Source organism: Triticum aestivum, chromosome 1B (assembly GCF_018294505.1).
Source record: "Triticum aestivum cultivar Chinese Spring chromosome 1B, IWGSC CS RefSeq v2.1, whole genome shotgun sequence".
Lineage (NCBI taxonomy): Eukaryota > Viridiplantae > Streptophyta > Magnoliopsida > Poales > Poaceae > Triticum > Triticum aestivum.
In genome coordinates, this window is record NC_057795.1 from 19,174,889 (window position 1) to 19,198,825 (window position 23,937).

Sequence of the window (23,937 nt, forward strand, 5' to 3'; positions counted from 1 at the left end):
ATGTTCTTAACATTTACACGCTTATCAGCAATCAACGAAAGGGAATCATTCCTACTGGTTAGCAGCTGTTGGTTGAGACTATTTTTGTTGGACTCTCATTTTGTGGAGGGCCTGGCACTTGCGCAATAGCATTGCCCATAGCAAAGGCAAAGATAATGTCTCAGGGTCTGCTGCATTTTTTTCCGGTTTGAAGAGGAGATAAAAGGAGTACAGCTGCAGTGTACAGGGACCGGTGGTACTGGAACTTGAGGTCAGTATGCCCATTGATCTACTGTTGCACGACGCCTTCAGCCTGATACTCCGAACCGGTCATTAGGGTTTCCCTGTCGGCCTCCTCGTTCCACTACATCCCCGTGGTTGGGGGAAAGTGCAATGCCTTGCAGCCTGAATTGGCTTGCCTATTTGGCAAATCTTTTGTCTGTGAGGGCTTTGTAACACTTTAAAAACTCTTTTCTCCCTTATTTAATCGATGAGGCAAATCTTTTGCCTCCGTTCCGAAAAAAAGGCTTCCCTATCATTTTTTGGGCCTTGTTTCGCCAAATTGCTTAGCCTTCATGCCTGACATCCAATTTGTTATCATGCGTATATATGGGAAGACACTAAGGTTCTGCAAAATCTTCACAGAAAATGCATTCATCTGATGGCTGCACAAAAAAGAGATGCAAAATTTAGTGATCTGTCTACTAGCAAATAGTACTCCTCTTGTCTGCTACTCCCTCCGTTCCTAAATATTTGTCTTTCTAGACATTTCAAATGCACTACCGCATATGGATGTATGTAGACATATTTAGAGTGTAGATTCACTTATTTTGCTCCGTATATAGTCACTTGTTGAAATATCTAAAAAGACAAATATTTAGGAACGGAGGGAGTATTTTAGATCACGCCATTTTCTTGTCTGTGCAGCTCATGGTCCAAACGAGTTTTTTTCTTCTGAAATTTGAAAATTTATACTGTATTCTTACAGTTACACATACATGTGAGATTTTTTTCTGGAGTTTTCATAAATTAGAAATGCTTTCTAAATATATTTTTTTCCAAAATATGAGGGCCACTTAGCTCAGGAGCCAAATCAACTGCTCTTAAAATAGTTAACAAGCTTTTTACACTCACTCAAACTGTAATATGTAGATTACCGTATCAGTCAGGCCTGTTTGTTTAGAGCAAATATGATTCATGTCCAAGACAAAAATGCGGGAGCAGCTCCAGTAACCATTTCTAGAGTATCTCTGAAAGAACAGTTCCACGTCAGAACTAGTACAAGAATTTCAGGTCCAGGAAACCAAGACCTTCAGTGCTCAATGGGTAACGGAAAATTATGAAGGAAATAATTAGACATGGAGTATAGCAAGATAATCAAATTCGGTGGTTCTACAGAGAACAACTAAAAAAAAGAAGCACATCACGGCTCTATAGTGCCGCATATCAGTTCATTATTGCCTGCTTTCTGTTCATACTACCAAAGCCAAAAAGAACATAATATAAAGCATATGGCAAAGATCGAAGCTCAAATCCATCAGTTATATCCTTGTGATCTTACCAGTATTATATACAGAGTACTGAACGACAATTGACCAGCCTACTTTTCAAAAAAGGAACATGCTGACAGTCAATGAAATTATCCACTGTTGGGCATTGATCTGTCTCAGTTTGTGAAATAACATAAGAGTATGTTTAATTCAATGTCGAAAATAAATGTTGTGGCCATCGATATTGCGATTCCCTGCAAGAACACCAGCACGATCTAGTTAAGCCAAGTTACAGGGTTAAAATCAACATGGTGCTGCATCGATCAAAACAAAAAAAGTTGCAGACCGGCCCTAAACTAAACCTATAGACCTCATATTAAATCCCACCACATACAGACTACTACAACTGGATCCATAAAACCTGTACATCGCAAAAAGACTAGGGCAGCGCAAGATCCGGGGAAGGGTCCAACTACTTTGAGTCATTTGTATGCAGTCTTTCCTTGCATTTCTGCAAGAGGTTGTTTCCAGGACGGGAACCCATGACCTTATGGTCACAAGGCAACAACTTTACCGCTGCTCCAATGCTCCTCTTCATATGACAAAAAGACTAGAAGCTGCAAAAATAACTAGACAAGCATATATGATTCAAACTTTCCATGCTTCACAGGTCATCCTAATCATCAAGAGCTTGGCATATAACATACTACTTTAGACATATAATATCCAGCCTTGACTATCTATCCTTTTTCCAGTAACCGTCTGATAATAGGATTTAACATCCAGGAGTTGGCAGTACAGCTGCTCCTCTCCATCGATAAAAAGAGAGTGTCAGCTTCTTCCACTGACCCCCTTCTTTTTTTGCGGAAGTTTATTCCTACACTTACATTTGAGATCTTTCAATATTGCTCTATGAAATATTTAGCAAATTACTGTTTGTAAAACAGTATTCATGTATATATATATATATATATATATATATATATATATATATATATATATATATATACCCAAATGTGTAATGTTTTTTTGGAGATCTTTTAATGCATCTGATTGTTGCAAGCATTTTACACTAATTTTAAATTGCCATATGTAGATAACTGTATCAGTCAGTCTGTTTGTTCAGAGCAAATATGATTCAGGTCCAAGACAAACATTTTTGTGCAGTATTTCTCAAAGAATGGTTCTGCTTCAGAAATTAGTACAAGACCTTCACTGCATAGCGAGTAATGAAAAATTATGAGGAAGAAGATGAAAGAACATGCTGAACTTGAGCTCACGTAACAGAAAATAAACTAGACAATGAATATAAAAAGATAATCGGATCCGGCGGTTCTACGGGAAGAAGCAAAACACTGTTCTGTAGTACCAAAATGTTAAACCATCGGCTCTTCAAAAGGAACAGAGGAGAAAACCATGGTGAGCTCACCAAAATCCATCAGACTGTCACAAAAATAATGGGATGAGATGAATTAACCGATCAACAATGTTAGGGCACACTTTTGTTGGATTAAGGGGATAACGGTAATGACCCAGATTTCATTAGCAAAATAGTACTCCGTACCAAAATATAAGACGTTTTTTAAGCTAGTTTAGCCTACAAAACATCTTATTCTTTGATACAGATGTAGTACGTACTGCACACAAAGTGCAGAGACAACTGACTTTATCAGCTCTGTCCCATGGCAAAGATGTTCCAAATACATCAGCCATATATCCTTATTGTAGTCGTACCGCTGTGATAGAGTATGGAACCAAAAATAACAGGCTGGCAGTCAATGAGAATTACCGGCAGAACCATATTAACTCTGAACATTGATCTGCGCCAGTTTGCGCAACAACACACAGTATGCTTTTAAAAAGAACTCTGAAGCCATCAATATTTCGACTCTCAGCGATATCACCAGCACGATCTAATTAAGCCAAGTTACGAGGTTAAACTCAACATGATGCTGAATAGATCAAAAATAAAATAAAATTGGAGCCAGACCCTAAACCAAGTCTGTACACCTCATAATCCATGCAAGCATATACATACAAAAGGCTAACGTACAAACTGCTACAACTGGACCCATACAACTTGTACATGGAAAGAAGACTAGAATCTGCAAAAATAACAACACAAGCATATATGATTCAGACTTTTGCATGCTGCCTCTTCACACACCATCCTAAGTAAATCATCAAAGCCACCACAACAGTCAACAAAACATCTCTCTAGTACCATGTTATAATTAACTAACCTCAATCTGGCTTTGGCAGCGTAGATCTCAAGCCGGCCAAACTCCGGTTCTTGCTTAGCTTCTTAAAAATTCCTTCTTGAGACAGACACAAGGGCACACAGGCGCTGACAAGGAGCACACTGGCTGATAAATGAATGCATCTTCAGTGGAGCCACCTGAAATCGCCAGGCACTGGTTCACTCAATTCCATGTGAGGCCAAGCCATGGATACTGGCAGGAGGTGAACGGCTCGGCCACCTGTCACTCTCCCATAGGTGTTTGGCTAGCATACTGCACATCTTCAGTTTTTTGCTGCTTCTTCTGTTAAAATTTGGATTCAGCTTTGTTTTGGCAGGCCTAGGTCTGTCTTCTGTTCTGGGCATGTTTGATTTGTACTCTTTGCGCCATCCTGATAGCTTCTTCTATACTGAATTTCTTCTTACATATAGGAAATGCATTTGTTGTACAAGCAGAAGAATACTTTGGCAGGCCTAGGAGAACTAAAGTTTACCATGTATCAAACTACACAACTGTGGCTGCTTCTTCACGAAACCGATACTTTGCAGGGAGCAATCCTATGTGTTCTCTATATTTCCCTTTCCCTGAAAAGAGAGAGATAAGCAGCGAAACAGTTTTAGCTTCAAGTGAGTAGCTCTTTGCATCAATTTTAGATATATAATTCCCAGCCTTGACTATCTCTCCTTTTCCCAGTAACATTCTGACGATAAGATTTAACATATAAGAGTCAGCAGTACAGCCGCTCTTCTCCATTGATAAAAAGAGATCGTCAGCTTCTTCCACTGACCCTTCTTTTATAAGATTTTTCATCATTATGGTGTAGGTAAAGACATTAGCTACCAAACCATTGGCTGATACTGCAGCAAACAAATCCTTGGCTTCTTGGTTTCGCTGAACCTTGTAGAAAGCATCAATCATTATATTGACAATTATAATATTGAATTTCACATCCATTGTGCTTAATTTCTGGAATAGCGTGATTGCTTCGCCGCTACAATTATTTCTACAAAGTCCACCAAGAACTGTCGAATATGTACCAATGCACACACTTACTCCAGATTCAACCATCTCATCAAACTTTTCCTTTGCAGCAACAGTTCGTCCAGCCAGAAATAATCCATCCAGTATGACGTTATAATTAAAAGTTGTAGGTTTAAGTCCCTTGTGCAGCATCTCTTTGAACAGAATAAGCCCGTCATCAATCCTTCTATTTTTGCAATAGCCATTAATAAGTATACCATACGTAATATTAGAAGGTTCTAAGCCATATGACATCATATCATCAAATATTTTTGAGGCATCCTCCATCTTGCCGACTAGGCAGTATCCACCGATCAGTATATTAAATGTGCAAACATCAGGCCTCATACCTATGTGCGCTATCAAGCCAAGGACATCCCGTGCTTCTATTACCCTTCCTTCTGTGCAAAGGTTCTGCATGATTGAATGGAAGAACTTAATATCAGGAGGAAGCATACCTTTCTTCATCATTTCAGTAACATATTCCTTTGCTTTCACCAAATCTCCATGTGTACAAAATCCCTGGATTAGGGAACTATAAACAGCCGTGTCCGGTCGTACTCCTGTATCAATCATCTGATTAAACTTTATCACAGCATCATCCAACCTACCCTTTTTGCAAAATGTATGTATTACGGTTGAATATTGGCCTTCTATACGGGCCGTAGGATCCATCGGCCTTCTACATGGGCCTTAGGGATCAATGGGCCTTCTACGGGTCGTAGGGTCCATGGGCCTTCTACGGGCCATACGATCCATGGGCCTTCTACGGGCCGTACTATCCATGGGCCTCATACGGGCCGTAGGATCCATGGGCCTTCTACAGGGTGTATCATAATTTCGCCAATCATGGGTCGTACTATTCGTGGACCATAACGGGCCGTTAATAGGTCGTATTTGATAACTCTATGAAAACAGCCCAACGGGTTTTTTTAACATGAAAACGGCCCAACGTATTAACGGTCCGCAAACGGGCCGACTGTAACGACGGGCTGAATTTGGCCCACAAGCAGAAAATTACAGTAACGGGCCGTATGTAACCGAATGCTGCAAATGAGCCCAAGAATCAATGGGCCCTGAGAAGGCCGAAAGATAACTTGGGCTGGAAATGGCCCAATGGAATAACGGGCCGTTAATGGGTATAAAGTGATACACTGTTCATTACGGGCCAGTTTCACCACGGGTCGTTAATGGGCCAAGAGTTACAAAGGTCCTCATATGGGCCGAAAGAAGTCATGGGCCACACATGGGCCGGAAGTTAAAACGGGCTGAATCATATTGGACGGCCTAGATGACGCTACTGAGCCTAATTCGGATAGGGCGTAACGGGCCCTGGGTTAGCGGGTTGTAAATGGGCTAGATGCGAACAGGCCGTTAACAGGCTTTCCATGGGCCGGCCCGCCACCTTTTGACCAAGTCAAACGGACCGGCTTTTTCACAGGAATGGGCCTCTGTTGGGCCGTGCCACGTGTCGCCGACCCGCCACCTTTTAACCAAGTCAAACGGGCCGGGCTTTTCATAGGAATGGGCCTCTGTTGGGCCGTGCCACGTGTCGCCGTATCATAGGCGCCTTCGGTCCAATGAGCGGATGACATCTGTCCCAACGGTGAGCCGACACGTGTTTCCTCCAGCCAATGATGATTTTACACATGGAAAATCCCCATTGGTCGGGGCTGTTAACGGGTTATCGGACCCAAAACCCGACCCGATAGCTTAATGGCGTTTCGTTATGGTGGATGCCACGGTTCGGTCACCCTTGACGAAAGCACTTCTGTGACGCGCGATTTATCGTCATGGAAGTGGACACTTCCGTGATGATAATTTTGGTAATGTCATGAAACACTTCTACGACAGCACAGGTATGACTATCTTGATTCTGTCATAAATTTGTCATGGATGTACATGCATGACAAAAAACGAGACCTACTGTGACAAACACGTATCATCACGGAAGTGTATATTTTTTGTAGTGTTGCCCACGATTTTTTCCAGGGTAAAAGTGATGATATAGCAGAAGATGGACGCCGGAGGCCCACCAGGGGCCCAGGAGATAGGGGGCCGCGCTCTACCGGGGGGCGCCCTCCTATCTCCTGGACAGGGTGTGGGCCCCCTGGCCTATTTCTTTTGCTCATAAATTCTTAATAAATCCAAAAAGTTGTTTCGTGGAGTTTCAGGACTTTTGGAGTTATGCAGAATAGGTTTCCAACGTTTGCTCCTTTTCCATCCAGAATTCCAGCTGCCGGCATTCCCCCTCTTCATGGTAAACCTTGTAAAATAAGAGAGAATAGCCATAAGTGTTGAGATATAATGTGTAATAACAGTCCATAATGCAATAAATATTGATATAAAAGCATGATGCAAAATGGACGTATCACGCCTCTTTGCTCTATAAATACCATAATATTCCAGAAACCCTAGGGGAGGCGACGAAATATTGATCCAACCGCCGTAGAGTCCAGAACCACCAGATCCAATCTAGACACCGTCATGGAGGGGTTCACCGCTTCCATTGGTGCCTCTCCTATGATGCGTGAGTAGTTCTTTGTAGATCTACGGGTCCGTAGTTAGTAGCTTGATGGCTTCCTCTCTCTCTCTCTCTTGATTATCAATATAATGGTCTCTTGGAGATCCATATGAGGTAAGTCTTTTTGCGGTGTGTTTGTTGGGATCCGATGAACTTTGAGTTTACGATCAGATCTATGTTTTTATCCAAGAAAGTTATATGAGTGTTCTTTGATCTCCTATATGCATGATTGCTTATGGCCTCGTATTTCTTCTCTGATATTTGGGTTTTGCTTGGCCAACTTGATCTATTTATCTTACAATGGGAAGAGGTGCTTTGTAGTGGGTTCGATCTTACAGTGCTTGATCCCAGTGACAGAAGGGGAACCGACACGTATGTATCATTTCTACTAAGGATAAAAAGATGGGATCTATATATTCGCAATAGATAAACGGATCTTGTCTACGTCATGCCATCGTTCTTGTTGCATTACTTCATTTTTCCATGAACTTAATACACTAGATGCATGCTGGATAGCGGTCGATGTGTGGAGTAATAGTAGTAGATGCAGGCAGGAGTCGGTCTACTAATCTTGGACGTGATGCCTATATAATGATCACTGCCTGGATATCGTTATGATTATTTCAAGTTCTATCAATTGCCCAACAGTAATTGTTTTCCCACCGTTTGCTATTTTTCTCGAGAGAAGCCACTAGTGAAACCTACGACCCCCAGCTCACAGCCGCCGTTCCTCCTCCGTTGAGGTAGTCCCTCCTCCCTCCTCCTCCCTCCTCCCCTCCCCCCTCATTCTCCATTCGCCCCCTCCTCCCTCCTCCACCGGGCACCCCTCGTCCCTCCTCCACCGGCCACCCCCTCTGCCCTCCTCCTCCGGCCGCCCCCTCCTCCCTCCTCCACCGGCCGCCCCCTCCTTCCTCCTCCGCCGGCCGCGCCCTCCTCCCTCCTCCTCCGGCCATCCACTATTCTTGTATAATGTAATTTTTTTACTATTTTTAGTAAGTGTTTAATAGAATTAGTAAGAAAATTAATAAAACTAGTTGAACTAGTTTATTTTTAGTAAGAATTAGTTTATTTTTATTTATAATAAGTGCTTAGTTGAACTAGTTCAATTAATAGAACTAGTTTATTTTTAGTAAGAACTAATTTATTTTTAGTAAGAACTAGTTTATTTTTATTTATAGTAAGTGTTAAGTTGAACTAGTTGAATTAATATAACTAGTTTATTTTTAGTAAGAAAATTTAGGTATATGAGATTTGATGATCTAATTAAAATTTTACTATAGAACTAGTTTATTTTTAGTAATAAAATTAATAAAACTAGTTTATTTTTTATGTCATTATCACTTTTTCATCAAAGAATGCTCTATGAGATTTGATGATCTAATTAAAATTTTACCCAGTGGAATATGCAGGCTTAGTCGTGTCTCCTTGGAGTGATCGTCATCCGAGCTACCTCCACTTCCACTACGCCCGAGTCGGTGAGCTAAAAGTCCACCTCCTCCTTCTCCACCTTCCTCTACATTCGAACTAGGGTATTTAGTTATGCTTCTTAATCAAATGAAATGTTCGGATTATAAGATATATTGAAATGTTTTTGTCAATATTGAACCATTGAAATGCAATGAGCACCAGTTTATGCTCATGTGCGAAGTGTTCATTCATTTCCGAGTGACCTATGTTTTGCCGGAGTGTTGATTTGTTTCCGTTCCGGCAAATTACAGGCTCTTGATATGTCATATTTTAGCAAAGGTCATGCCGGATTTTTCCATGAATTTAAGCATGACTTGTGCTAGAATATGTAGGAAATATCGAGTGCCCAGGATTTGCTAGAAAGAGAATTAAACAACATTTCGAGTTGACTTTAAGTCTGTCGGGGCTCCATACATGACTGTCCAAAAATTGGTGAGGAAGAGTCTCCATCATATATGAGAGAAGAATGCCGACTGTTGTCGTGGGGGTCGCTTTTCCTTCTTCTCTTTGTGCTAGACCTTTGTTATGCACTAGGGGAAGAAGGATTAGCGACCATCATCGACGGTCGAAAAATCGGTGACGGAGTGTCCACCATATATGAGAGAAGAAGAATGCCGACTGTTGTCGTGGGGGTCACTTCTCCTTCTTTTCCTTGTGCTAGATATTTGCAATCCACTAGGGAAAGGAGGAGTAGCGACCATCACTAGCGGTCGCAATATCAGAGAGGGAGTGCCCACCATATACGTGAGATGAGAGTTTAGGAAGGAAGACTCAACAGACCTAAAGTCAACCCGTTGCATATTGAGTAGTAGTGATCTGTGTGTTGAGTTTCCTGGTAGTTGCCTTCGATCGATTTTTAATTAATGTTTCAACTATGAACATAGGAAATGTCTGACGACAAAAAGGAATTCGGTATGTGCGAATACTGCGAAGACGAGCGCGGCTTGTGCGACAGGCCTCACCTAGTTGGTGGTAGGCGCTTCAGCATCAAGCTGGATGACACCTTCGAAGTGCATATAGTAAGTCACAACGACAAGTATTTTTTCGTAATTAAGCATGACTTCTGCTTCTTTTGCTTCAACTTATAATTTATTTATTTTACTATTCTACTGGCGTATCCCCTGCCATGCAAGAATATATGTCTTGGATAAGGTTGGTTTCAGTACTATGGAAACTATGGAGGTAAAAAGAGTTAACTTGAGGACCGAGCATGGTTATAGTTTTCCCGCAAAATTATACAATACAGACACCTACACCCATTTTGAATGCAAATAATGGAGAGCACTATGCAAGGCTTATGCATTTGAGCCTGATATATTTATCAACTTTGATATTCGCCCGGAAGATGATATTGAAGATAATATCGACATATGGGTCAATGTGCAGACGCCTCAAGTACTACCATTATGTAAGTTTCTCAACCATATTTATGTCTTGGATATTGTTTATTCAAAAATATTTGACAACTAATTTCTATTGACAGCTTATTTCCATTCAAACAAACATGTCCAGTGCTTGGTAGACAGGACCTACGACTGTCCCAGGGCTGAACTAAACTGCGAGGAGACAAGTCATTATGTTTCATGGCTTGAGGATCTTCATACTGTCAAGACAAATTATTTTCCTAGACTTAGAAATCTTAGTACTCAAAACGTGCGACCAATAATGTTCGTACTGAACTACGGTCACATCTATTTAGGAAAGATGGTAAGATTTTTACTATTTGTCCTCGGTGCATCTTTTGCATACATTATTTTTAAGCTAAACTTCATTGCTAAGTATGTTACTATTACGTTCTTCAACAGGGACTCCTGATGATAGTTGTGCCTCAGTGGATCGAAGCTAAAGGTTGCATGTCCATGGTTAGCATATGGCCAAGACTTCCTACATTGCACATGAGTGCATTCAGGATTTCTAGAAGCGAGCAAGTCTTAATAGTCAAAGACTGGAACAAAATTGTGAAGGATCACAGAGAAGTACTTGGGGGCAGCAATCAGAATTCAACCCACAATTAGGAGACAGGTTCATCTGCATGCTTCAATATGATGAATCAGGAGCGTTCCACATGTTCTATGCTATTTTACCTGAGAGAGAGCAGTAGGAGTGATTAGCTAGCTAGAATGAGTGTTGGTGGTGATGACTATGATGATTAACATTAGCTAGTGTTGGTGGTGATTAGCTATGACTATGATGATTAAATAGTGTTGGTGGTAATAACTATGATGATTATTAGCTAGTGTTGTTCATGATGATATGATGCAAGAGTTTTTATATTAATATGATGATGATGAGTATGTTATTATATCATTCGGTGAAAGAACCGCAGATTAGTTTTAAGTGGATGGATCCTAAGTGATCAAGTCATGGATTATCATGATAATCCATGACTTGGTCACTTAGGATCCATCCATTTGAAACTAATTCGCGGTTCTTTCACTTAGTGAATTAATAACTCATTATAATGTAAAAACAATCTCTAAATTGCTACTGTATGAAAAATTGTATAAAGGTGTATGAATATGACCTAAAATTTAAAAGAAATAGAATACGGAATAATAGTAGTAGCGCGGACGGAGAGAAGCGCTACTAGTAATTACCAGTAGAGGTTTTTGAGAAAGCGCTACTACTAAGTAGATATAGCAGTAGCGCGTGCCAGCAGGCGCTACTGCTAAGCTTTAGCTGTAGCACCGTATCAGTAGCGCGGTTACCCGCGCTACTGATAGGCCAAAAACCAGCGCTACTGCTAGGCATTTCCCTAGTAGTGTACGTTGCTTCTCCTCCTGCACATCCGGTGTATATTTTCTCTTTCCATACACGCCCAAGAAGCCTAGCAAGTTCACACAAAGATTCTTCGTCACGTGCATCACCTCGATTGCAGAGCGGACCTCTAGGACTTTCCAATAGGGTAGCTCCCAAAATATAGATTTCTTCTTCCACATGGGTGCGTGTCCTTCAGCGTCATTCGGAACAGATTATCCGCCAGGACCCTTTCCAAAGATTGCTTTTAAACCCTTGACCATATCAAATATATCATCACCAGTACGGGGGACATGCATCTTACGGTGATCTGCCTCATCTTTGAAATGCTTGTCTTTCTTTCTTAAGGCATGCTTGGTCAGAAGAAATTGACGATGTCCTAGGTACACATTCTTCTTACATTTGTCCAAATATATACTTTCAGTCTCATCTAAACATTGTGTGCATGCATTGTATCCCTTGTTTGTCTGTCCTGAAATGTTACTAAGAGCACGCCAATCATTGATGGTTACAAATAGCAACGCTCATAGGTCAAATTCCTGCTGTTTGTGCTCATCCCACACACGTGCACCTTTGATAGCCCACAACTATAAAAGTTCTTCAACTAATGGCCATATGTACACATCAATGTCATTGCCGGGGCTTAGGGCCTTGGATGAACATTGGCATCATATGAACTTCCACTTCATGCACAACCAAGGAGGAAGGTTATAGATACATAGAGTCACTTGCCAGGTGCTATGATTGCTGCTCTACTCCCCAAAAGGATTACTGTCATCTGCACTTATACCAAACCATAAGTTCCGTCATCTGCAAACTCCGGCCACTTTCTCTTGATTTTTCTCCACTGTGACCCATCAGCTGGTACTCTCAAGTCTCAACATCCCGTCTTTCTTACGGTCTTCTTTGTGCCGTCGCAACAACTTGGCATGCTCTTTGTTTCTGAACAGAAATTTCAACTGTGGTATTATAGGAGCATACCACATCACCTTGGAAGGAACCCTCTTCCTGGGGCACATGCCCTCAACATCACTAGGGTCATCTCGTCTGATCTTATACCGCAATGAACCGCATACCAGGCATGCATTCAAATTCTCGTACTCCTCACCGGGGTAGATGCATCCATTGAGTTATTTACCCAAAACCACCACACTTGGGGCTAGGGTAACAACTTGGTACCAGATTTAAGCCAGGGCACAAAAAACCACCAATTTCGCGCCTAACCTATAACAGAGAGCACTGATTGTCTGATAAGCCTGTGAAAACGGCGAATCTGACCAGTCGGCCCCACCTGTCAGGCTGACGTGGCAAAGACAAAAAAATTGACCGACTGATGTGGCAAATGAGAACCGGGCCCCACCTGTCAATGACTAGAAGGTCTTCTTCTTCCTCACTCTTTTTGTGTGGCATTCCATCAAGCACCTTCTGGGCGGCCGAAGAGCAGCGACATTCTTGCCCTTGTAGTCCACGGTCCACCTACCGGACGGAGGACACAGCCAAGGAGCTGAGCTCCGTCGACGGCAGCAACGCCTACACGGCCAAGGAGTGAGGCCGCGCCGCTCACCGCCCTTGCTGGTTCTCTCGTCAACGCGCGGTCTCACCTCGGCATGGTGCTCCGGCCGCCGCCGCCCCGTTGGCGTGCATGTGTGCTCTACACTAGCAGCTATAGTCAACGCGTGCGTGCACCTGCACTACAACAACAGGAGGGGGAGGACGATGACGGCGTGCTCGGTGGCGAGCTTGCTCGGGTGTGGGCGACCTCGGGCTGTCGTCACCGTCCCCATCGGCGGCGGATCCGGTGGATCCGCGGCCCTTCCTCTGTCCTGGAGCGAGAACACCGACCATGCCAGCGCTCCATGGCTGCTCCACGCCCACCCCATCGGTGCTCGATGGAGAGGCGGACGAGCAGCCGTTCCCCATGACCCCCTGACACCACCTCCCGGAGCTTGGGCGCGTGGGCGCACGATGGTGGACGGTGGTAGGATGGTGACCTCGGCGAGGTCGCTGCGGCGGAGGGGGGAAGGACCACCTCGACGGGCGCGGCCGACCTTGAACGGCGTAACGTGCGCGGTGGCGCCGCTGCAGCCGCCGACTCCGGCCTTTATGAAGCTCCTCCATGACATCGTTGGTTCTACCCAGGTGGCAGCGGGCATGTCCAGAACCTGTTTGACGAAATGCCCATGCGAAGTGGAGGTAGAAATAAAAAAGAAAAATGAAAAAAAGGAGAGGTTGGGTCATTGACATGTGGGACCCATGTCCACCTCGGCGTATTTGTCCACATAGGCATGCCACGTCAGCCCGACAGGTGGGCCCAACCAGTCAGTTTCGCTGTTTTCGCGAGCAAATCAGACAATCAGTGCTCTCCGTTACGGATTAGGCACATTTTCGGTGGTTTTTTGTGCCCTGGCTAAAATCTGGTACCAAGTTGTTACCCTAGCCCCAAGTGTGGTGGTTTTGGGTAAATAACTCGCAGTCATTAGTGTATGCATGTATCTTCTGCACCTCTAATCCTAAAGGGCAGAGAACCTTCTTTGCTTCGTATCCACTGTCAGGCAATTCGTTATCCTTTGGAAGCTTCTTCTTCATTATTTTCAGTAACTTCTCAAATCCCTTGTCAGATAAACCATTCTCTACCTTCCATTAGAGCAATTCCAATGTGGTGCCGAGCTTTGTGTTGCCATCTCCGCAATTTGGGTACAACCTTTTTTGTTATCCTCTAACATGTGATCGAACTTAAACTTCTCCATTTCACTTTTGCATTCTCTCTGTGCATGAACAATGACACGGCGAAGATCATCAATGGGCACATCTGGTGCCTCTTGATCTTCAGCTTCCGCCGTTGCAGTATCATCGTATTTAGGGTACATAGGATAGTTGTCATCATCCTCTTCTTCTTTATTGTCTTCCATCATAACCCCTCTTTCTCCGTTCTTGTTCAAACAATTGTAGTGGGGCATGAAACCCTTCTTAAGCAGGTGGAAGTGAAGGGTTTTCAAGGAAGAGTAATCCTTCGTATTCTCACAAACAACACATGGACAATACATAAAACCATTCTGACTGTTTGCCTCAGCCACATTGATTGGTGCGTCGGTCACCGTACATCCATTGCTGGTTCATCTGCATTGTATAATTAAGTATATCAACAACCAATACAGAACATCATGAATAGAGAAATGACCAAATTAGTACAAGTTCATCATCACATTAAACCAAAGTACCAGTAGTGATCAAATGTTATTACTGCAAAAATAAATACATAAAGTTTATACATAGTTCTCATAAAACAAGATACAACTATGTAAAACATTTAAGTGCAACAACAAATACGATCAAAATTGCAACTAAGGTAACAACTGATCCAACATCATGATGATACCAAGTCTCTTTATCAATGGCATATTTTCTAATCTTTCTAATCTTCAAGCGCATTGCATCCATCTGGATCTTGTGTAGATCGACGACATCGGCAACATGCAACTCCAATTTCATCTTCTCTTCTTTAATTCTTTTCAATTTTTTCTTCAAATAATTATTTTCTTTTTCAACTAAATTTAACCTCTCGACAAGAGGGACTGTTGGAATTTTCGGTTCACATACCTACTAGATAAAAACATCTATGTCAAGTTGCTCAGCATAATTGTCATAAACACTAAATGAAACAAATAGTTATAAAAGATAATATACCACATCCGAATCATAGACTGGATGAGAGCCGACGGGGATGGATATCAAAACCATGGCACTACAATAAAAAACAATACTACAAGTAAGAAAATTATACAAGTAGCTATCTAAATCATACAAATAAGAATTTTTCTTTTTTAAAAAAACATAAGAACAAGAGGCTCACCTCGGTGGTGCCGGCGACGAGATCGGCGTGGGCGATCAATGGTTGTGAGGACGGGGACGGGGATGGGACGACACCCTACACATGTGCAAACTAAGAAGTTAATTTGAGCTCAAATTGTGCATCTAAATCAAATAAACTCCCACATACACTCCTCCACTAAAACACACAAACCACTCTACATCTAGAGCATTTGAAATGAGCTAAACTAGCAGTGAGAGATGAAAAGATGAAGTTGCTAACCTTTTAGAACACTTGGATAGTTGGTGCACTGCCAAATCTAGACGAATCTTGGGGAAAATAGAGCTTGGAGGTTGAGCTTGGAGGGAGAACAGAGGAGAAAGTTTAAATGTGGCTCGGGCATTTCATCGAACAACTCATGTGCATAGAAAGGGAGAACAGAGTAGCGCACACACCTCCCACCTTCTACGGCCGAAAAACAGAGGAGAGGGCGGGCAGGGGCGAGGGTATATATAAGAACTTTTTTAGTCCCGGTTGGTGTCTAAAACCGGGACTGAAGACAGACCTTTAGTCCTGGTTTCAGACACCAACCGGGACTAAAGGGATTGCGCCAGGAGCGACGCCCTTTAGTCCCGATTGGTGTCTGGAACCGGGACTGATGGCTACCGAGGCCCGCCGGCGTCCTAGGCGCTTGAACCGGGACTGATGCTCACATTAGTCCCGGTTCGTAACACGACTGGGACTATTGCTCCCATCTGGCCAGAACCACAACTCTGTTTTCTACTAGTGAGCTCTCGGCAAAGACCTGATGGAACGAGCGCTCGTGAAGTCACTTTTATTTTGCCCAGATGCACCGTTTTCCTCTCGGCAAACTGTTTGCCAAGTGCCCGACGGTTGGTTCTCGGCAAAGTTCTGTTTGCCTGAGAGGTGTACGCCGGGTGGTCTTTACCGAGAACAACTCTCGGCAAATACTTTGTCGGGTGTTCCTAACACTCGGCATAGGGTGTAATTCCAGTAGTGCTAATGGTCATGATTTTTTTCTCTTCGGTGTATTTATAACTAAAAATAGCTACATGCAACATCAGGTAAGATCTGCGTATTGTAGTTTCCTTGTCACATGCAACTATATGTATATGATTTAGTTCTATGGGCCGATGAGTTACTGAGACAGCACTCCCTTAAGATCCATGATCGTCTTCTTCCTCTAGCCATATATCGACCGATTGTTCTTTTGGAGGGAGAGGGATTCCCCACCGTGCATGATAAAAGTAGCCTCCCTTTGCATTTCCTCCTCCAGTCCGCATGCCCACCTTTTGCACAAGGCTGACCCTTCATTTCCTCCTTACAACTGTTCCTCTATTTTCCTGTGTATATAGTACAAGCCCATGTAAATGCATATACATATGGCAGAGCTATTCCAACTTTTCTATTCTCATTCAAAAAGGATTGATCGGCCGGTATCTTTTCCTGTCAAAACACAATAAAAAGTTGCTATGGAATCTTTCCCTGATGATGCTGACAAGTTACCAAATTCAAACCCTTCAATATAGACACTAAATCCTAGCCATACACCACTGACACAGTATAATAGATTTGTGTAATAATCATATAGCCTCATAGGTTTGACCAAAAGCCTAAATTGATAAAAACAAATGTGGACAGTAAACACACTTAGAGTTCAATACTTCTGGCGAGCCCCGCGTGGAAAATAATGCAGAGGGTCTGCATTAACTATTGAGTGTCAATCCAGTTTGCCAAAAGGATAAATTGTTGCCAAAATTCACTAAATCATACAATTAGCACACACATTCATGTGCATTTATCTGAAATCATATATTGGTAATAATTTATGCGCATGCGCATGAGAGATTGCTAATGCCTATCAGTATAAGTTTTTTTCTCTGGCATAAATAATAAGCTCTAAATCTAAAAAGTTGCCATCAAGGACGAGTTTATAGCATCATACATATAGCTGATGGACAAATTAGTGGAAGTAGGCACCACTTGGTGGCAGTGGTGTACCTACCTACCTATATATATGGGTTGCAAATCATATGAAGACCCATGAACAGTTACACCGATCTGTATTTGCATACCTTCCTGATTCCAAAACGATTATGGTGGGCCGGAGATATGGATTTGGACCTGACTTACAATTTATTTAAATGCAGAACCTTAGGTTAGATATATGAGAGCGAGGAATATAACTGTTGAAACCATAGGCTTTGACCATGAATAGGTGTACATACGTGGAATCTTAATAGTGTTTGGTTAGGCGGGGATGCATGCGTATGGTAGGGGTTGGGGGAAATATATTGATCTGGTTAAGTCCTTTTGCCTGTCAGTAGTCAGTGCTCCAGCCCGGGGCTTGGAACCCAGTTGACCTATCCCATCTCACCAGCTGCCATACAGGATGCCCATTTCACCATCGGGGTAGCGAGAAAAAGTGCCCCAAGAACACACCTATCTGTAGCCGATCCACTTTGACACTTGATTCCTTTTGCCTGTCAGTAGTCAGTGCTCCACTTTGACATTGAACATATAAACCACGCTAGAGTACCCGCCATTCTAGGGGCACTCCTCGCGCGAGACGTTTCTGACCGCAGGATGAATTCACCACAGTACATTTTTGGCTCTGGCAGATGGTCAACCGTTGGCCTTTTCTCACATTAGTGTAAGCTTATAGAGAGGATGATGGGTGGGGCTCGTTGGTTGTGGGGTCATGCGACTGATGTGAGTTTCCTCCAGTTTTTGGTACGCGAGAGCTCCCCGCAGCCGCATCCCTCTTCTCGCGCTTCTTCCTCCCCACGACCCCACCTCGCCCCGCGCCGCCATCTCCGCCTCCTCTCTCACGTCCTCCCTGCCGCCATGGCCTAGCCCACCCTCGTCATCGACCTTCCCAAGCCCACTCTCTCTCGAGGGTGCTACTGGTTGCAATCTGGACGAAGAAAAAGAGACCCCGGAAGAAGTTAGAGCGTCCTGGTGGTGGCTAGATCGATGCGGTCGACGACGAGTGCCAGTGAGCGACGGGGAGGCCCCTACCTCTCCGCACCTTCTCCCAGGTTCCCGATCTGGAGCGGGTGGGACGGACACCGGCGAGGCCAGCCTCCCCTTGACACGAAGGTACTCCCCCTCTCCCCTTTGTGCCCACTCTTTCTTCCCCGACCCCTCTTTCTTGTTACACACAGCCATTGGGGCAGCACACCATATGAATCCGAAGTTAATCACGTGCTTCTTGCCCCCCCTCGCTCTCCCCCTCTTCACACGTACTCTCCTGGATTTAGATAGATTTGATTTATTCTTGTTTCCTTTCCAGATTTAATTTCATCCTTGTTTCCAAGCTCTTCCTATTCATAATCTATTAATTAATGACTTGTACATACGTATTTTATCATGTCTACTGATAATCTCATCACATTACAATTCATACATGAGTTTATTTTATCTTGTCTCCTTCAAGTTTGTATTTAGGCTGTTCATTTTTCCTTTTTCAGATGTATGCCATGTATGTGTAGCCATGGTTCTGAAACACCCCCATTCCTTCTCTTCCTATCAATTTTCTTTGATTCAGTTATTTGACTAAATGATAATGTATGCCCCAGGGTTAATTAGTACCTAAAATGCTACCTTTGGTTTGTGAAAAAAGATCTAGAGTGGCTTCTGCAGCTCCTGTTATGTTTCATTGATTCAGTCATGTAGTAGGATAGTTCCACTGGATTTTACTAAATGGTTTTGTAGCTTTACTTAGTGAAAATGCCTCAGTTGGTTTCTGCAACATTGCTTGTCTGTTGGCAGCTGGAGCATACTTGGTACATGAGCCTTGCCGTGAGTGGTCGTGCAACGGTGACCTCGACGAGCAGGGCAATGTCCAGACACGAGTAAGGCACCAAAGATGACTGGAAGCACTCAAAAAAGTTTACCACGCTGGAGCTATGTCAGGTACCTACTGTTCTTTTGTGTTGTGCGTTTTCTATTTCCCATCAGAAACTCATACCATAATCAATTTGCAGGTTGTATGAGGGCAGTTAATGAATATACTTGCGACCCTTTTACTCTCAGGTAAATCACTAATTATTACATGCTCTTTCGACCCTTTGTGAAGATAGAACGGAAATATCAGCTTCACTCTGCATTTCTTATAGATGTACCTAGGAGAAATGCAGAATTAAGAAGAGCTATTTTCAGAACACCACTATCTGTATCTCTCTATATATGCGGAACTCATAACTCTTTTTGAAGATGGATGGATGAACTCCCTTTCCATCTCTGCTTTTTGTCAGTACATGATTGTGCACCTCCTATGCCTGCTTAATTGTGTGTTCATTTTGTTAATCAAGAAGCATATGATTTTATGGCTGGGTACGTTGAAAATATATAAAACATTTCTTCTTTTGGATAATCTGTTTCCCTTTCGCTAATCTTTGTTACTTGCCTACACATCTATGCATACTATTCACTACTGCTACCAATCCCATGCTTGTTTGTTCAGATACTTGAATGGTGGAACATGGCTTTTGTTCGATGGCGATTTTCCATTCTTTGTATGTGTTGCATTCTTTTGTCCAAAAATAGAGATGTACTTTCTGCAAGAAGAAAATGCTAAGTCTTTTACTAGCAAAGATGTCGATCTTGCACATTTATCTTTCTACGCACAGTCTCACTATCATCTTGTGTAGTTTATTTATAGCGGTTGAGTGCAGAATTTTAGCCCTCCTATTTTAGAATATGAATCGGAATCTAAATCAGCAATTGTAAAAATGATCAGTAATTGTGCTTACTTTTCAGACTCTCCTCCTTTTTCTTGCTGCTGAACCCCTGCCACCATCATGTCCAGACTGGCTGTCTCCATGGTTGTAGCGCCAAGGTCACCGCATCTTACATCCTGATGCATGCAAGACAATATGATTAAGCTCCCTGTATTTTGTTAATTTCTGGTCTTACTAGCGTATATATTCATTTCTATTTTGTGCTCATGGGCCCTTGATGTATTACGTACGTGTGTTAGGTTGAAGCATGAGGCTGGAAGGGGTCTTGTGCGAGGACTAGCGTTTGCTTCAGTCAAACCAAAATACTTCTAAAATTGCAGCTGCACTTGTTGGTCTGATGTACATGAGAAGCCCCAATTTTGTTGGCAATAGATGCATGGTTTCCCAGTAATTAAAATAACTTAATTTTTTTATATGATGTATGGTAGTCATGTGTCTGATGTTCTTCGTGTATCGGATTCCAAGAGTTTTAGGATGGGCGGTACGGTTCCCATGTTTGATGTTTTTTACTTTCGCAAAATTGGTTGATGCTGATGAGAATGGCAACGGTGGTCTTTGACACTTATATTTTTAATGTATATAATGTTCCCAGTTTTATTGTTTTACTCTCTTTGGTTCAATAAGATTAAGATACATACTTTGCCTTGTGCTGAATCTGATGTCGTTTAAATTCTAGAATTTTTAGGATGGGTTGCAAGTTTCTCTTGTAGGACGTTTTCTTGGTTTCTTAATTTTTTTTGTGATAACATAGGTGATTCTGTTTGTACCTCAAACTTGCCTTTCTATGTTTAAGTTTCAAGAAGACATTATTTGATGTTAGATGGCCATTATGTTTGTTTCATGTGGCAGAGGACTAATGGTACTCTTCCATGAAGAGAAGCAAGTTGATCAGTATGTAGTAGCAGGTATCAATGTTTTCTCATACTGATGATTCTGAAGTAATTAGATTGAGAAAATTGCTTTATTCCCCAATTTCTCTCTGAAACCTTTGCCTTGTCCATGGTCATACCTAAATGAGTTACTTTATTTCCTATAGCTCTATTACTTTTTCCCCTAGAACCTGTCTCTTTAGTCCCCTTTACAATACCATGATCAGGAGGCAAGAAATATGTGTGAATGGAATAAGAACTGTATATAGTTATTGATAAGCATCTTCCAGTATTGATATTAAATGACACCAATATCTGAAAGTTACATGTGTCTACTTTAACATTTTGTTTTGATTTTTCGGTACTTCAGAAGGTCACTCATCAAGGAAGTGTCTTCTCGGTACTTGCATGATGAAGGACAAAATTGGTTTTCTAACCTTTCATTGTTGGTGCTTTGGAAAGTACAACTGTACAAGTATGCGACATAATAATGCCGAAATTGGCCTATGGCTGCATCATTTGAGCTATTTTGGCGTCTCTGCCATCCAATGGTTGTTCAGCTTCTCTTTTGAAACGAGGCTATCTAGAGGATTTCAAGTTATGTTTTAGGAAGGCAATTGTTGGTTGTAGTGAATGACTTGGTCGGACTATTTGTTCATTTGGCTATCTTAATGCAGTCCCATGTGCATGCTTTTTGCAGGCATTGGTGAAGATTTGAGAGGCAGGGAGGGATTGCTCAAGTGGAAACAGAGCAAGAACCAAAAGGAGCTTAAGATTTTGCTACTACCTTGCTAATAGCTTTGTGAGGTAATTAAGCTAGCTACACGCGCATTTGTTTTCTGCTGTACAGAGGTCACTATTCTAATTTAGGAAATAGAAACATTAAGTGTGATTTAAGAGTATAATAGCAAATATTGTTAGCATGAATAGACTGTGTCTTGTACGTACTAACTAGCAACAGAGTCTAATTCTTCCCACATAGCGGTTGTCACTGGAGACTTGACCAGCCTGGACTTTACGTACTTCCTGCGTTATTTCTTCTTTGATTTAGGGAACATCAAATGCATGAGATAAGTGTCAAAATTAGTACTCAGCGACACTTATTTTGGGACAATTATAAATAGGTGTGCAGTTAGAATTATCTGACTCTGGGTTTTCACACCTGGTTCGAGGTCTTGAGCCCTCTTCATTCATTTGAACATGTGATTTATTTTATTTCTACTATAAATTGAGCTAATTAGAAATTCTATAAATGTGTTTTTCTTGATAAATTAAAGCTTATGATGATGTGTATTGGATTTTCATTTCTTTTTCTTTCCTCATAGATTAGTTAGGTATTATCCAGGCCTAGGTACCCGTCCTTGATGATGGCTTCCACAAGCTAAGGTGCAGGGGTGAACTAAGTTGGGATTTTGCAGCAGCGACGGTCACAACTATCGGTGGAGATCGAGCTAACGACCTCACAAAAAATTCTACAGATTCATCAAACACCGAAGGAGGTTAGTGTGTACCTGAGCGGGAACGGTGGCCGTTGTGGTCTTGCTGGAGCCTCCCTTGCCGTGGAAAGTCACCAGCTTCAGGGAGCGACAGTGGCAACTGCAAGGATTTGGCTTGCCGCTACGAGCAACGGCGACCCCATTTGCTGATTCCGCAGCTCCGAGCTGCAGCAGGAGCTACTGGGCGGCCGAGATGCAGATGGAGCTGCTGCACCTCCGAGCTGTTGAGCTGCAGTGGGAGCCGCTCTGCCGCCAAGCTGCAGCATGAGCCGCCCACGAAGATGGAGCCCAAGGTGCCCTCGTCGGCCTCCTCCTGGTGCTTTCTTACTTCACTTCAGTACGAGTAAGGGGGAGGGGAACGGGACGAAGATCTGGTTCATGGAACCAAGGGTGCCAGACACGTGGTTGGTGTTCTGTGTCCTGGTGGCAGTCCGTGAGGCAACTATTGACGTGTGTTTTTGTCCCTCAGCACATGTATCTTGAGGGCAAGATTGTAATTTTCTTTATCTTTGAGGCCCGTGATGTTACTCAAATTGTAATCTTGGTGGAGCCTTTTGGTTCTGGTTTTAATGAAAGCAGGGAGGCCCCCTCCTTCGGAGGGCAGGGCCCAAAGTTTGCCAAAAAAAAAAGACCAGCAGTCAACCATGGAGGAGAAGATTTGAACAGAATTGCAAATTCGCCAAGGGGCAGTAGAGTCATTTTGCATGGCATTGTGCAAATCAATAATATTTTTCACTTCTTATGCATGTATTATCATGAACAACTTTGTTGCGGCACAAACCGTGAAAAAGACATAATGTCTTCGGATCAAAGAGAGATTGTATGCTGTACTTTTTTCAGAGGCAAATAAGTGGGCAAGTTCCGTCTTAGTCAAAAGAAGTAGTTGATGCCTTAGTGCTTATGTACATTTATCTTTTCTTTGATCTATGTGATGATGTGCTTACTCTACCTTCTTTAGATCCATGCATGCTTATATCGTGCCATGTAATATATGGTCCATAAACATTATCTTAGAATATCTGAGGACTATCTAAAAAGCTATTTACCTCTCATCCTATTATGCTATAGAAATGAGGTTTGGAATCGTGCTTACTGTTTCATTCTAAAATATTATATGGCTCAAAGTACATTACTCGGTCCTAATAGGCTTCTTGGGAATGGATGCAACGAGTTATCTACCATGGAAACATCTATATGATGCATCTGTACCTATATACCCTGCTTCATAAAAGCAATGTAAATAAGCTACTGTAAAATGATCTTGTGCCTCTCTTATAACGCTATGTATCGACTGCATCTAAATGTTATGTTGTGCATGGTTTGAATGCTCATTCTACATAATACCATCGCTTCCATGTCCCAGTCTTCCCAGTTGGCAGCCATGCAATGCATCTTTGCTACTGTAGCTTGCTTTATAAAACCAATGTATGCTATTGCAGCTATACAATGCATCTTTGCCGCTGTAGCTTGCTTTATAAGACCAATGTATGCTATTGTCAGGTGATCTCATTACTTCCTTTT

General features: G+C 42.5%; 2 long non-coding RNA genes across 2 annotated transcripts; both read left to right on the forward strand.

Moving 5' to 3' along the window:
• Nucleotides 1–18,049: 18,049 nt before the first annotated feature.
• On the forward strand, nucleotides 18,050–19,343 carry LOC123084933 (uncharacterized). The gene is made up of 3 exons (XR_006439466.1): nucleotides 18,050–18,408; nucleotides 19,081–19,224; nucleotides 19,296–19,343. It is a non-coding gene; the product is annotated as an uncharacterized lncRNA (long non-coding RNA).
• An 863-nt stretch (nucleotides 19,344–20,206) lies between these two features.
• On the forward strand, nucleotides 20,207–22,609 carry LOC123084939 (uncharacterized). Its single transcript, XR_006439468.1, has 3 exons — nucleotides 20,207–20,956; nucleotides 21,621–21,727; nucleotides 22,246–22,609. It is a non-coding gene; the product is annotated as an uncharacterized lncRNA (long non-coding RNA).
• Nucleotides 22,610–23,937: the final 1,328 nt, after the last annotated feature.